The following is a 12539-nucleotide window of genomic DNA, read 5'->3' as shown; positions in this document are numbered from 1 at the left end:
CCACTCAAAACATAATCTGCAAGTCATTTAGCCTTTTTAGACCTCGTTACTTCATCTACAGAGCAGGGATACTCTAGAGGGTGAATGCCTTTGAGTAGGGTACTTTGTGGATAGGAACACATTATCCTTTAAGCTCTGCTTGGGAAATTTTCTGTTCCACACAGAGCAGCCCCCCTTATCCACAGGGGATATATTCCAAGACCCCTAGTGGATGCCTGAACTATAGGCAATACCGAACCACATATACACCATGTTTTCTCCTCAACACACATATTTATGATAAAGTTTATCAATTAGGCACAGTAAGAGATGAACAATAACTGAAAGTAATATAGGACAACTAACAATATACTCTAACAGAAGTTATTTGAATGTGGTCTCTCTTACCCTTCTTCTTCTTATGATCCCAGAAGATGATAAAACACCTACGTGACGAGATGAAGCAGTGCGGGGAATGACAGGCGCGTGAGGCGCGTAAGGCACGGACTGACCTGATGGCACACGAGAAGGATCATCTTGCTTCTGGACTGCAGGTGCCTGCGGAGAACTCAAACCTCAGGAAATGAAACTGCAGATAAAGGGGGACTGCTATATTAACCCAAGGTTGACATTATTCCCTTTATGAGGCACTGGCAGGGCCAACTCCCCCAGACTCACACAGCTAGGAAATGGCAAAAGTGGGAGTGGGGCCCAGGTCTTCTGGTTCATGTTCCAAGATACTTGCCTCCACTCCATGTGGCTTGGACTGAAGCCATAGGCAGATTGCATCTCATGACAGGACAAGGGTCTCCCAATGGCATGGGCCAGACTAATGATGGCATCTGCATTTAGTTCCCCATTTCCCTCCAAGGACCCTACAGCACTACAGACACATTTAAGAGCTGAGGGAGTTTTCTGTTATTTCTTCAAATGATGAAACATTACTTCACCAAGACCCTCAGAAGTGGCTTTCCTTTCATTGACAAATTGTAGTCAGTCAACTAATTTTTATCAAGGGCTTTGCTAAGTACTTAGCTCCAAGCAAGGAGCCAGAGTACCTATTAAAAACACCCACACAGGGGCGCCTGGGTGGCTCAGTGGGTTAAAGCCTCTGCCTTCGGCTCAGGTCATGACCCCGGCGTCCTGGGATCAAGCCCCATATCAGGCTCCCTGCTCGGCAGGGAGCCTGCTTCCCGCCCCCGACCCTGCCTACCTCTCTGCCTACTTGTGATCTCTGTCTGTCAAATAAATAAATAAAATCTTTAAAAAAGGGCGCCTGGGTGGCTCAGTGGGTTGAGCCGCTGCCTTCGGCTCAGGTCATGATCTCGGAGTCCTGGGATCGAGCCCCGCATGGGGCTCTCTGCTCGGCGGGGAGCCTGCTTCCTCCTGTCTCTCTGCCTGCCTCTCTGCCTGCCTCTCTGCCTGCTTGTGATCTCTCTCTGTCAAATAAATAAATAAAATCTTTAAAAAAAAAAAAAATCTTAAAAAAAAAAACAAAAGCATCTCCCTTTGGCTCAGTCCATGGTCCTGGAGTCCGGGAATCGAGGCCCGCATTGGGCTCCTTGCTCAGTGTGGAGCCTGCTTCTCTCTCTCCCACTCCCCCTGCTTATGTTCCCTCTCTTGCTGGCTCTCTGTCAAATAAGTAAGATCTTAAAAAAACAAAAAACAAACACACACATACACACACACAAAGATGTAATTATAGGTAACTCAGTTCCTGCCATTAAGTTGTTTAATAGTAATTATTAATCACTTGTTCTTCCTCCTCTTTAGGCCACACAACCTTTGGCCTGAACCCTTTTGGGATCAGGAAAGGAGTCTATATGCCTGATTTCTCTCTCTCCTTGCACATGGTAGGTACCCAGTAAAGTTATAGATTAATTAATCCAGCTCTTGGTAAGAAAACAAGGACTTCAACATAGGTCTTATTACTCCCCAGTCAGAGCTTTGCCACTGCACCATACCAGAGCCCAGGGAATTCCTGTGAAGATCATTCCTACCCCTGGGTGTGGCTGAACAACGTTATCAAGGCTTCTGCTCCACCAGGAAAATTCCTTAGACATAGGCTATGCCTGTTCCTATGTAAAGTGCCTGGAAGAGTTCTGCCTCCAGCATAATAGTTTTCCATGTGATTCCAAGCCTACGGAAAACTAAAGTGCAGGCTCCCCACCACTACTGCCCAGGCCTGGACTGAGGCTCTGAAGTCTCCCCGACATGACTAATGGATCTGCTCAGCTCATCTTACATAGGACCTTACAAAATGGTCCGCTCCAGAATGCAGCCACTATCGTAATGACTACTGCAATATGCCCGACTCCCTCCCAAACTGAATTCCTCTATAAGAGGGAGTTCACATCCTATCCCAGAACCTAGCACGGCGCCTAATGCAAAAAGCAGGGCTTGGAGAGAGCTACTGCGTGCCTAGCAAATGCTACCTGTTGCAGATACTGCACTGCCCAAATTGCCCAGGCCTGGAGTCACGTAGGGCCTTCTGCAGACACAAGTGCTTCTCTTACCCACATTAAGGCTTTATGTCACCTGGGATGTCAGGTGTCATGTCATGTCACCAGGAAATCAGACTAGTTAGCAGTCAGTAGCTGGTGTCATTTATTTTCTGTCTCCTGACAGAAGTAAGGCCTTTTGGGCATGGGAAGAGGAAAATATATTATTGTGAAAGGCAGGTAAGGGTCCAGAGCACAGGTTGCAACAGTGAAGAGGGATCTGGCAGCCATCCTCATCAGCACAGGATACAGCATCCCTGACGGAAGCTCAGAAAGGAGAGTGGTGTTGCCAACTCCACCCATCCAGGACAATCTGCACAGAATTGAGCAGTAAGAGAGCCAAGGATTCCCGGACACTTGTATCTTTTTGCTGACGCCAGACTCTCAGCCTTGGACCTTCCAGTCACACCTCCTCCTCCCTTCTTCCCTCTGCAGATTGCAGAAACATCCCAAAGGCCAACCAGCCATTTTCCTCTCAGCAGCTCCCAGTGAGGAGGAAACAGAGTTGGCCAATAGGATACTGGCTCAAATCAGCCACATCCACTTGGAAGTCCTGGCCAACCAGAGCTTGTGGGCACAGTAGGAAATAAGGGGGGAGGGAGTGGAGGAGCTCAAAGCACATTTCTCCCTGCTTACAACCAGAGCTGGATCCAGGAGCACTGGTTTTCTGCCAGCTTGGCAAGACATTTTGATAAGCTGGTCAATTAAGTTTCTCCAACAGAATACTTCCTCCTATCCTGTAACTCTGTAGGATTACAGGATAGTAACCCTACATTCCTGCCCCCATTATCTCTCTACACACAGAGAAGGACAAAGAAGAATGGATGGGGGAAAGGGGCTACATGTTTTCTTTTTGTTTTTTTAACAAAGAATGAAAAAAGACTACATTGTAGGAAAGGAAATTGGGCCGAAAGTCAAAAAATCAAAATCTGAGGCCTGGCTCTGCTACTCACTCACTGGCTCTGTGACCTTGGGCTGTCCATTTCACTTCCCTGAGCCCGAGTTTCCTCATGCAAATGAGGTTGCTGGCCCATACGACAACCATACACACTGAAGTACCTTCCACAGGCAAGGACAAGAAAGGCTTTATACTTATTTCTATCCTTCATACAAATCCTAGAAAGTAGTTACTCTCTTTATTTTGCAAATGAAGTAGCTGAGGCTCAGAGAGGCAACGTACCCAAAGCTCTGCTACCAGGAAGTGGCTACATTTCAAGTCTGCTTTTTCCAGATCCCAAAACCCATTAAGCCATATGCCGTTATTAAACGACCTCCGAACTCCCTTTCAGCACTAGAGCCCCGAAATTTCTTGAATGATCCCTGTTTTTTTGTTTTTTTTTTTTTTTTTCATTTATCAGTCAATAACATTGAGATCTGGAAGCAAAATTGCCCAAATGCTGCTTTCTATGGTCACAGAAGCAAATACTCCAAATTATTCAAGGACCCTATATCCACAGGACTGGACCCTCCACATATCTGTTCTTCCATTACTCACACAGAAGAAGAATCAAGGAAGACCTTAAGGAATAGAAAAAAGGTTTTCTAAATTCACCCATCTCCTTTATTTTTCCACTAAGAACTATTAAGGCCACTGAACCTGTTAATGTAGCAACGATGCTTTTTTTCTTCTTCTTTAGTTTTGGTACCGTTTGTTTCTCTTTGCTGTTTATCCCTGTGTTTGCCATCCAAAAGTCAGCAAGGATTAAGGCTGCCTGTGCCCCTTACCATTAGAGCAGGCCCCTTCACCCTGGGTGCTAGTCAATGCCGCCCTATAGTCAAGAGGCCTCTTGATGATCTGATCAGGATCCCACCCGTTAGCGTGGCCACTCAAGGTAGCTGGACTCACACATTCTAAAAAGATTACAACAGGAATAAATCATAGCTACTAAACAAAGAAAGTGTTAAAACAGCGAATAAACAATGTGTTAAAACAAAGTGTTGGGTAATTCTTGGACTTGGCTCTCGCTGTGCCAACAGGTCATTGAGAGAAGCATTCTGGTCATAAGCAGGGTTATGCCTAAACCATTCCAGGCATATTAATGACTGCAAAAGGGGATGCGGACAGGCATGAGGACATTCCAGAAGAGACATAAGGTTTAGACAATTAGATTCTTAAAAAAAAAAAAAAAGGTCTATGTATCTCAGAGAACAGGCCCAGTACAGAGGTCAGAAATAATAGGCGAAAAGTTACCCTAGAGTTTAATCAAAAGAGATCTGTCAATATTTGGCTTGTTCTGCAAGAGACCATCCAGAAGAAGCAATTAACATAAAGCAAATTCAGGGGAAGAGCTGCAGCGTGTCCGGGGCTGGCAAGGGAAATGCCACTCTCGTACACTGCTGGTGGAAGTACAAACTCATTTAGCCTTTCTGGAGGGCAGCTTCAGTGTCCATTAACATTTAAAACTTCTATCCAGCAATTCTACTTCTAGGCATCTATGAGAAAAACAATTCAACCTTCTTCACAAGAGTAGTGTTTATAATAATTCCCATCACAAGCAAAATGGTTGCATAAGCTATAGGTATTATGTACCAATTAAAAAATTGAAAAAGATCTTTAAAGACCTAGACTTTGAAGATATAATAATTTAAAAAGCATGTTACAGAACCCTATGTACAATGTGCTCCCATTTATATAAAAATAACTAAAAATACTAAAAAAAACCATATATGTCTTTACATACATAAATGCATGGAAAAGGGCCCAGATACCCCCAAATCTGGTAACAATGGTTATAAGAATTGGGGACATGAGATCAAGGGAGTTTCCATTATTTGTACTATTTGAATTTTTTGTTTTAGAAATGTATTCATGTGTAATGAATGACAAAAATAATAAAAAATATAAAAACCTAAAAATGAACGTAAATACCACCTTTATGTACGAAACAAAAGATACTCAAGATATGTTTTAGTGAAAAAACAAGTTTATCAAACACCAGGCAGAGTATGATCTCACATTCGGGGTGGGGATTGAGGTGAATGGGCCCCAGAGGAAGACGCCTGGGTTCACATCTTCCTTCTGCCCCTTAATGGTTCCTCTATCGTGGGCTCACTGCTTGATCTTTCCAAAGCCTTGCTTTAAGAATTACATAGCTCATGGGGTGCTATGGAATTTAAGTGAGAATGTGTAAAGTACTTTCTAAAGCCTGGCACAGATAAGCACTCCATAAATGGTAGCCATTATTTGTATTAATAATAATAAATTCAGTATCAAAAATTGGATCCCTGAGATCATTTCAAAGAGAATCTTTATGACACCTGATTATGATTTAGTCTTAACATTAATCATTATTATTTTTTAAATTACTAACTCTGTGAGTTTCAGTCATTAAATTTTAGAGCTGGAAAGGATCCCGAGAGTTCATCTGACTTGGTGGTTGTTTCCACATCTGGCTGCACAGTAGAATTAGCTAGAAAGCCATTGGAGGTGGGGGAAGGAGGGAGATATTCCAAGGCTCCTCCTCAGACCAGATTAGAATTTTTGGAGGTGAGACAGGATGATTTCTATTTTTCACAAACCTGTAGCTATACATACGCTTATACATGCATTCAACACCTCTGGAGAGGGAAATGGGGGACAAAGGTGGAAGAAAATTTCATTGTGTTACCTTTTGTAGTGTCTGAATTTTTTACCTATTCGAAAAATAAATCCTTTTTAAAAATTAAATAATAATAAGCTTCCGTGGGTGAATCAAATGTAGTCAATCCACAAACCAGAATGGGGGTCTTTATCCTTTGCTCGAGAAATTTCACTTTGGAAAACTGCAAGATTTACATATAAAGATGTGGCTATCCAACACAGAAGGGAGAAACATTAACAACAAACCTGGAAACATTCTTAATGTCCAACAATAATAACTGGTTTGACAAATTATGGTACATCCATGTTAGAATATTACATGTTCACAAGGTATTCTCTAACCTGATTTTTTTTTATAAAGATATTTATTTATTTTATAAAAATTTTTTTTAAGATTTTATTTATTTATTTGTCAGAGAGAGAGAGAGCGAGAGTGAGCACATGCAGACAGAGTGGCAGGCAGAGACAGAGAGAAGCAGCCTCTGCTGAGGAAGGAGCCTGATGTGGGACTCGATCCCAGGACGCCGGGATCACGACCTGAGCCGAAGGCAGCCGCTTAACCAACTGAGCCACCCAGGCGTCCCTACTTATTTATTTGACAGATGGAGATCACAAGTAGGCAGAGAGGCAGGCAGAGAGAGAGGAGGAAGCAGGCTCCCCGCTGAGCAGAGAGCCCGATGTGGGGCTCGATCCCAGGACCCTGGGATCATGACCTGAGCCGAAGGCAAAGGCTTTAACCCACTGAGCCACCCAGGCGCCCCTAACCTGATTTTTTTAATAGCATAGGATAATATGACACAACATTAAGTGGACAAAATAAGATATAAATGGGCACGGATGGCCAAACCATAATTCTGGAATGGGAAGATGCTGGGAAACGTCTAAGAGAGTGAAAGGGAATACAGTACAGACAACAACAAGCCTGTATCCTGTTCTCTGCTCTCTGGTGCCTTTCCTCAGGCCTGGCCCCTCTTTAGGAACTGGCTTCAAGCCTCATCAAGGAGCATAAGCCCTATGACCCTCTAGAGTTGCCTATCTTACTTATCACATAAATTCTTTATCTTACTCACTGTACGCTTCTCATAACTTTAAAAAATAAGCACTCCTTTCAGAGGAAAATATTCACAACTAGGAATGTCACAGACTCTAAATCAACTGTTAAAACCTTGATATATGGCTGTCTGTTAATCACTGTTTGCTGAAGAGCTGCAAACACGGGAGGGTTTGGGCTAGTGTTTTGTGTGCCCCGCTCAACAGACCTGGTTTCTCCAGGAGCCCCCATCTCTGCGACAGATCAGACACAGACACAAATCACCCACAACAGATGAGGACACAAAAGCAGCATAGGCCAACAGGTGTTATCGGAGCATGCACACATTTATACGTGCGCGCAGGCTGAGTTACTGTGCTGTACCATGCTATGCACAGCTTGTATGCAAATATGTTTGAGTGAATTAATTACTGCGGTATAATGGTGAGGAATGCCGTCTAAATGAATGGTGGTTAGGGATACAGACAACACAGCACTTGCTATTTCAGTCTATTTCAGACTCGAGATGGTTGGGAAACATTCTTCTAACCTGCTGGACTCCCCCCCAGACTTGAGTTCTTGGTGGGGGTACTAAACAAGGGGGAGTTTAGAGCGGTACTGAATATAGTTTTCTTTACTCTTCAGAGAAAAGCAATGACAAGTGAGATGTCCCTATTTTTTTTCAGGTTGGGCCACAGTAGTGACTTTAATGGAATCCTTGGTGCCAGACCTACCCTTGTCAAGCCACACCCCAACCTCCCTTCTCTGATCTAACTCCGGTTTTTCTCCTGTCTCTCTACCCCTTGCTCAAAGCCAGAAGCCATGGTAGCCATAAGGTATTCATCTTTCTGAATCAGATCAGGAATCAGAGCTCTCAACCTCTCAGCAAAGCAATTATCTGATTTGAAGAGAAGGCTCATCCCTAAAAAGTTGACAGAACCACAGAGAACAAACTCAAAGCTCACCAGAATGCAGTACGGAAAGGGAACTGAGAGTGAATCCTAAAATTTCCCTTCCTGGATTTTTTTGATTCTCTAGGACAGAGTACATACTTATGGATTAATATGTCTATTTAGAAAACACCTAAAAGTTCATCATCACCTCTGGCTTTAGACAAACTTTAACCATTCTAGACAGGTAAGAATTTATCTCCCAAAGAGTTTCTTCAACAGAGTATGCCACTGCCTTCCAAGGAGGAAGTTCTCCTTCATTTCTAACCTAAAGCATTCCTCTTAAAACTGAGATTTATTTCTTTGGAAGACATTCAAGGAGCAAATTAGCATCCTCTATAGCATGATTTCTCAGGCTACTCATGCATGCTAACGTTTGAGACCCACAGCTCTACCTCTAACCTTTAGAGGCTTCAAAACACTTTCATTTCTCCCATGTTAATTATTCTAATTATTTTCCTTTTTAATAGGTTCCATTCTCCATGATTTCCCTTCTCTGTCTCTTCAGACCTCTCTCGGGTTTCTTCCCACTTAGATTCTTTCCTCATCTACCCTTTATCCTCCTCCCCCCACCACCTCTCATCCCCAAATCTCCTATCCTAGGTGGACAGAAGTCTTGCTTTACCATCCCCTGCTTTTCTGACCTGGCACGCTTCCCCGTAGGAATGTTAATTAGCATGTGGGATTTAATTAAATTCAGCAGCTAATTAAAAATGGGAGAGGAAGAGTGGGAGAGGAGGAGGGCAGGAGAGACAGAGCCCGCCTTAGTGCAGAAGGCACAGGAGATGGTTCTGGGTTGGCTGGCACCATGCCACCGCCCTCCAACCCCCCCCCTCCCATAGCACGCATAGCAAGGGGGGAGGGGCAAGAGTGAGGGGCATAGACTGGCAGAGCCTCTAGACAGACTCGTTCAGTCCTGCCGCCGCTTTGTGCTGGGGAGAGACAGAAAGAGGGAGAGAATGAGAAAAAAAGGAGGAGAAACACGGACAGACCCACACTCAGGAAGAGCAAAAGAAGAGGTTATTGGATCCAATGACTCCTCTCCTCTTCAACCCTGGATGAAGCTGAGAGGAAAGACTGTTCATCCCAAAAGAGAGAGCCAGCACCTGGGGTTCCCTGGCTCCTAAGGACCACTGAGGACAAGATGGGAAAAGATAGCCACTACTCCTCTGGAGAAAAAGGGATAGCTTACTCTGGACAACCAGGGACCCACTCTGCAGCCATTTCCCCCATACCTGCCTGTTTCCTCAGCATGGGCGAGCAATGAGGAAGATGCTATTGAAAAATGAGAGGTTGGGTGGGGGGAGGGAGTAAGCACAGATGGGCGACGGGGAGCAAGTGGACGAGAAAGAGATTTAAAGGAAGAGGAATGAGGAGTGTTACGTGAGGAGGGAAGGGAGAGGTGCGAGAAGGCGAAGGAGAAGAAATAAATAATGGAGAAGGAAGAGGAGGAAGTCAGGGGCAGAGCCACGCTTTGTTTGCCACGATGGATAAAGAGGGATGGAGTGTCCGAGCAGAGGACTTCCACATACTGATCCTGCCCAGCCTAGGCCAGGCAGAGGGGGAAATGGCAGCAAGGCAGGGAGAGGCGGGAGCAGATCTTTCTGAGGGTCAACTCAGGTGCCGGAGACAGGGAATTCATCCCGCAGGACCTTCCTAAATACTGGATATTTCTGCCAAACCAGGAATTTATCAAAACCAATGGAGAAAAGCTTCCAAATGAACAGAAAAGGAGGCTAGGATGACAGGAGGCTGCAGACCCGATTCCAGGAGCTCCAGCGGGGAGAAGGGTGAGGAATGGGATTTTTAGAACCACCCAGCTGGCTCTGTAAGGGTATCATCTGATACTGAGGGAGATACATCTATTAGGGGGTTGATTTGAGGATTTGAGGGGTGAGAAAGAGAGGAGAGACTGGGCTTCAGAAAGCACCTCTTTGGTGGGAGGCACCTAGGAAGCTTTGGAGCTTAAAGCCTTGGAGGGAATAAAGGAGGGCAAGAAGGAAGTCTGCCATCAGTGATAGATTACATAAGGCTTGACTGAAAGAAACAGAAGGAGGGTGTGAAGCCAGATGAAGCTTTTCTGGTGTTAACTGCCATAGAGCTGAATGCAATGGCAGACAGGGGTCATTGTAGCTAAGAGACAGGGTTTTCCTGGCTAGGAATTCTGATTTGATCTCTTTACCACCTAGGGCTTCCTGCAAGAGCTAGCAGTGAGTGAATCACAATTGGGAGAGAGGAAGTAGAAACTCAGGGGCTCTTTATTCTCCAGAGTTCACCCGTGGGGCTAAACCCAAGGCTGGCAGATGAGACAAAGCAGTTCTCAGAGGAAGCTGCTACAGGCTCAGTCAGAATGGAAATACATGAATGCTTTCTGAGCCTATTTTCTAGTTTAGGTTTTAATTAATGATCAAAAACTATATGGACATTTATTAATATAGCCACAATGATGGTTTTATACTAGATTCCAGACCAGCAGGAAGTAGGGGGTCCACAGAGCCTTTGGTTATTTAAGTTGTCCTGGAACTGAAGAGTTGGTTGCAAATGAGCAGTAAGGAAAGAACAGAGACCAGAGTTTCCAGCATCCACCGCTTAAGAGCTGGAGCTCTAAAATATTTTTGAGGGGGAAAAGACTTAGGGGAAGGGGCATATTAGGAATAAGGTCAAATTAAATGTGGAATGGGAAACAGAAGCTAGGGCTCTGGAAATCCCCTACCTTGCCATGGTCAAGGCCTCTCTGATAGGCTGGCTATGAAATGCCCGAGGGGAATTCTGGCCAGGTACCTGTCCGGAGTACATACCCCAGCTATCCCACTGCTGATGCTCTCCCCCAGCAGGCCAACCAAGACTGGCTTAGCGTAGACATAAAACCTGACCTGCTGCTGGCTTCAAGGCTTTCAGTGACTCTGGGGATGAAATGGGAACACTGGTTTCCAAGTGGGAGTCAACAAAGCCAGACGACCTAGATGTCGGAGAGGATACAGGCTCTCATGTCAGCTCTGCTAATGATTTATTCATAAAGTTTTGGACAAATCACTTCCCTCTATAAGGCTTGAGTGAAAGAAAACAAAAATCAACAATTTTAGCTACAGCATTATAAGCACTAAGGGAAGAAACAGTTAAAACTTAATTTATAACTCTTCTAGAAGGGTACTAAAGCTGAAAAGTTCCTACCATTCAGTGCAACAAATATTTATTGGGCCTTGCTTTTAAGAGAGGGACCTTAACACAGATCACTGCCTATATTATGTGAGTCCATGACCCTAACTGGAGGGTCTGAAAAAGGGCCGTAGAAAATTCAGCTGAGGAAATAAAGAGTCCACTGGCCTACCTGCCTCCATCAATATGCACACCTTAGGAAGGTGGAAGAGGCAGGCAAAAAGAGAGGTTTTCACAGGCACCTGCAAGGCTCAGAGAATAAAGCGAAGGGTGTGGTGTTCTAGTCCCTGTTTTCACTGAGGCTCCTTCCTGTGCTCTGCTGGGCAGGCAACTCTGCCTCTCCCCTACCTAGGAGGCAGCCTTGACCCACATATGCTAGGGAAGTGGGTGCTAGTCGCTCTGGGACTGCCACATATGCTAGGGAAGATCTCCTCCCATGGGGAAATGAAGGAAGGAGGCCACATGTCCACCCGTAATTCCTAGGGCACACACAAGGCAGAGACTTAGTTAGCACTGTTGTCCAGACAGCTGCTAGGACGCTGTTCATCCATAAAAATAATTCAATAAGAGGAAAATTAGCCATCCTAGAAATTGGATAACCTTACAATCAATGACACTGCTGAGTTTACTAGGGTTTGTACTGGTCACACAACGAGCAGTCTCCAGATAAAGTTAAGAAGCAAGGTGGGGTAAGAGCTAGGGTAGTGGTCTGATGCATTTGGCCTACATTCTGGAAAGACTAAACAATAAAGGCAGCTACGGCTGAGTAAAGCAACCACATCAACTCGGCTGAGATAAAGGAGACCCGGAATGGCATGAGAAAGAAACAGGCTACAAGAGTTAACTGAGATCCTACAGCCCTACAGCCAGAACTGGGCTCAGCAGGCAGCCAGGATACCCAAGCAGGCATCACAGCTGTCCTGGCAAGAAGGACCTTCTCAGGACACAAAAGATCAATAAAAGGACATCTCCTGAGGGACCAGAGAACAGGTTTTAAGAGCATGGTTTTCTTCCTGAGTCTTCAAATACAGGGTAACAAAAGCACAACTATCCTTAGCAATCTAAACCAGAAGTTTTTGGATGAAGCCCTGATTATCTGAATTCTTGTGACTCCCTATCTCCCACTGTCCTAGAATCAAATTCTGTGAATTCAGATTAACACAGTATTCCCTTGCCAGCTGGGCTCTCATTATCCAAATCCAGACACTGAACAGATCTGGACAGGAAAGGATGCCTTTACTTTCCCACTTCCATTCACTTCCCTCACAGAGCCTTGTCACTCTCCTGACCTAGCCCTCGACACTGACTCTTCAGTTCCCCTCGCCCTGGCTCTCTTCTCACCC

The sequence above is a fragment of the Lutra lutra genome, chromosome 7 (assembly GCF_902655055.1).
Source record: "Lutra lutra chromosome 7, mLutLut1.2, whole genome shotgun sequence".
Taxonomy (NCBI): domain Eukaryota; kingdom Metazoa; phylum Chordata; class Mammalia; order Carnivora; family Mustelidae; genus Lutra; species Lutra lutra.
The sequence above is the reverse complement of the archived record's forward strand: the minus strand, read 5'-3'. Positions refer to the sequence as shown.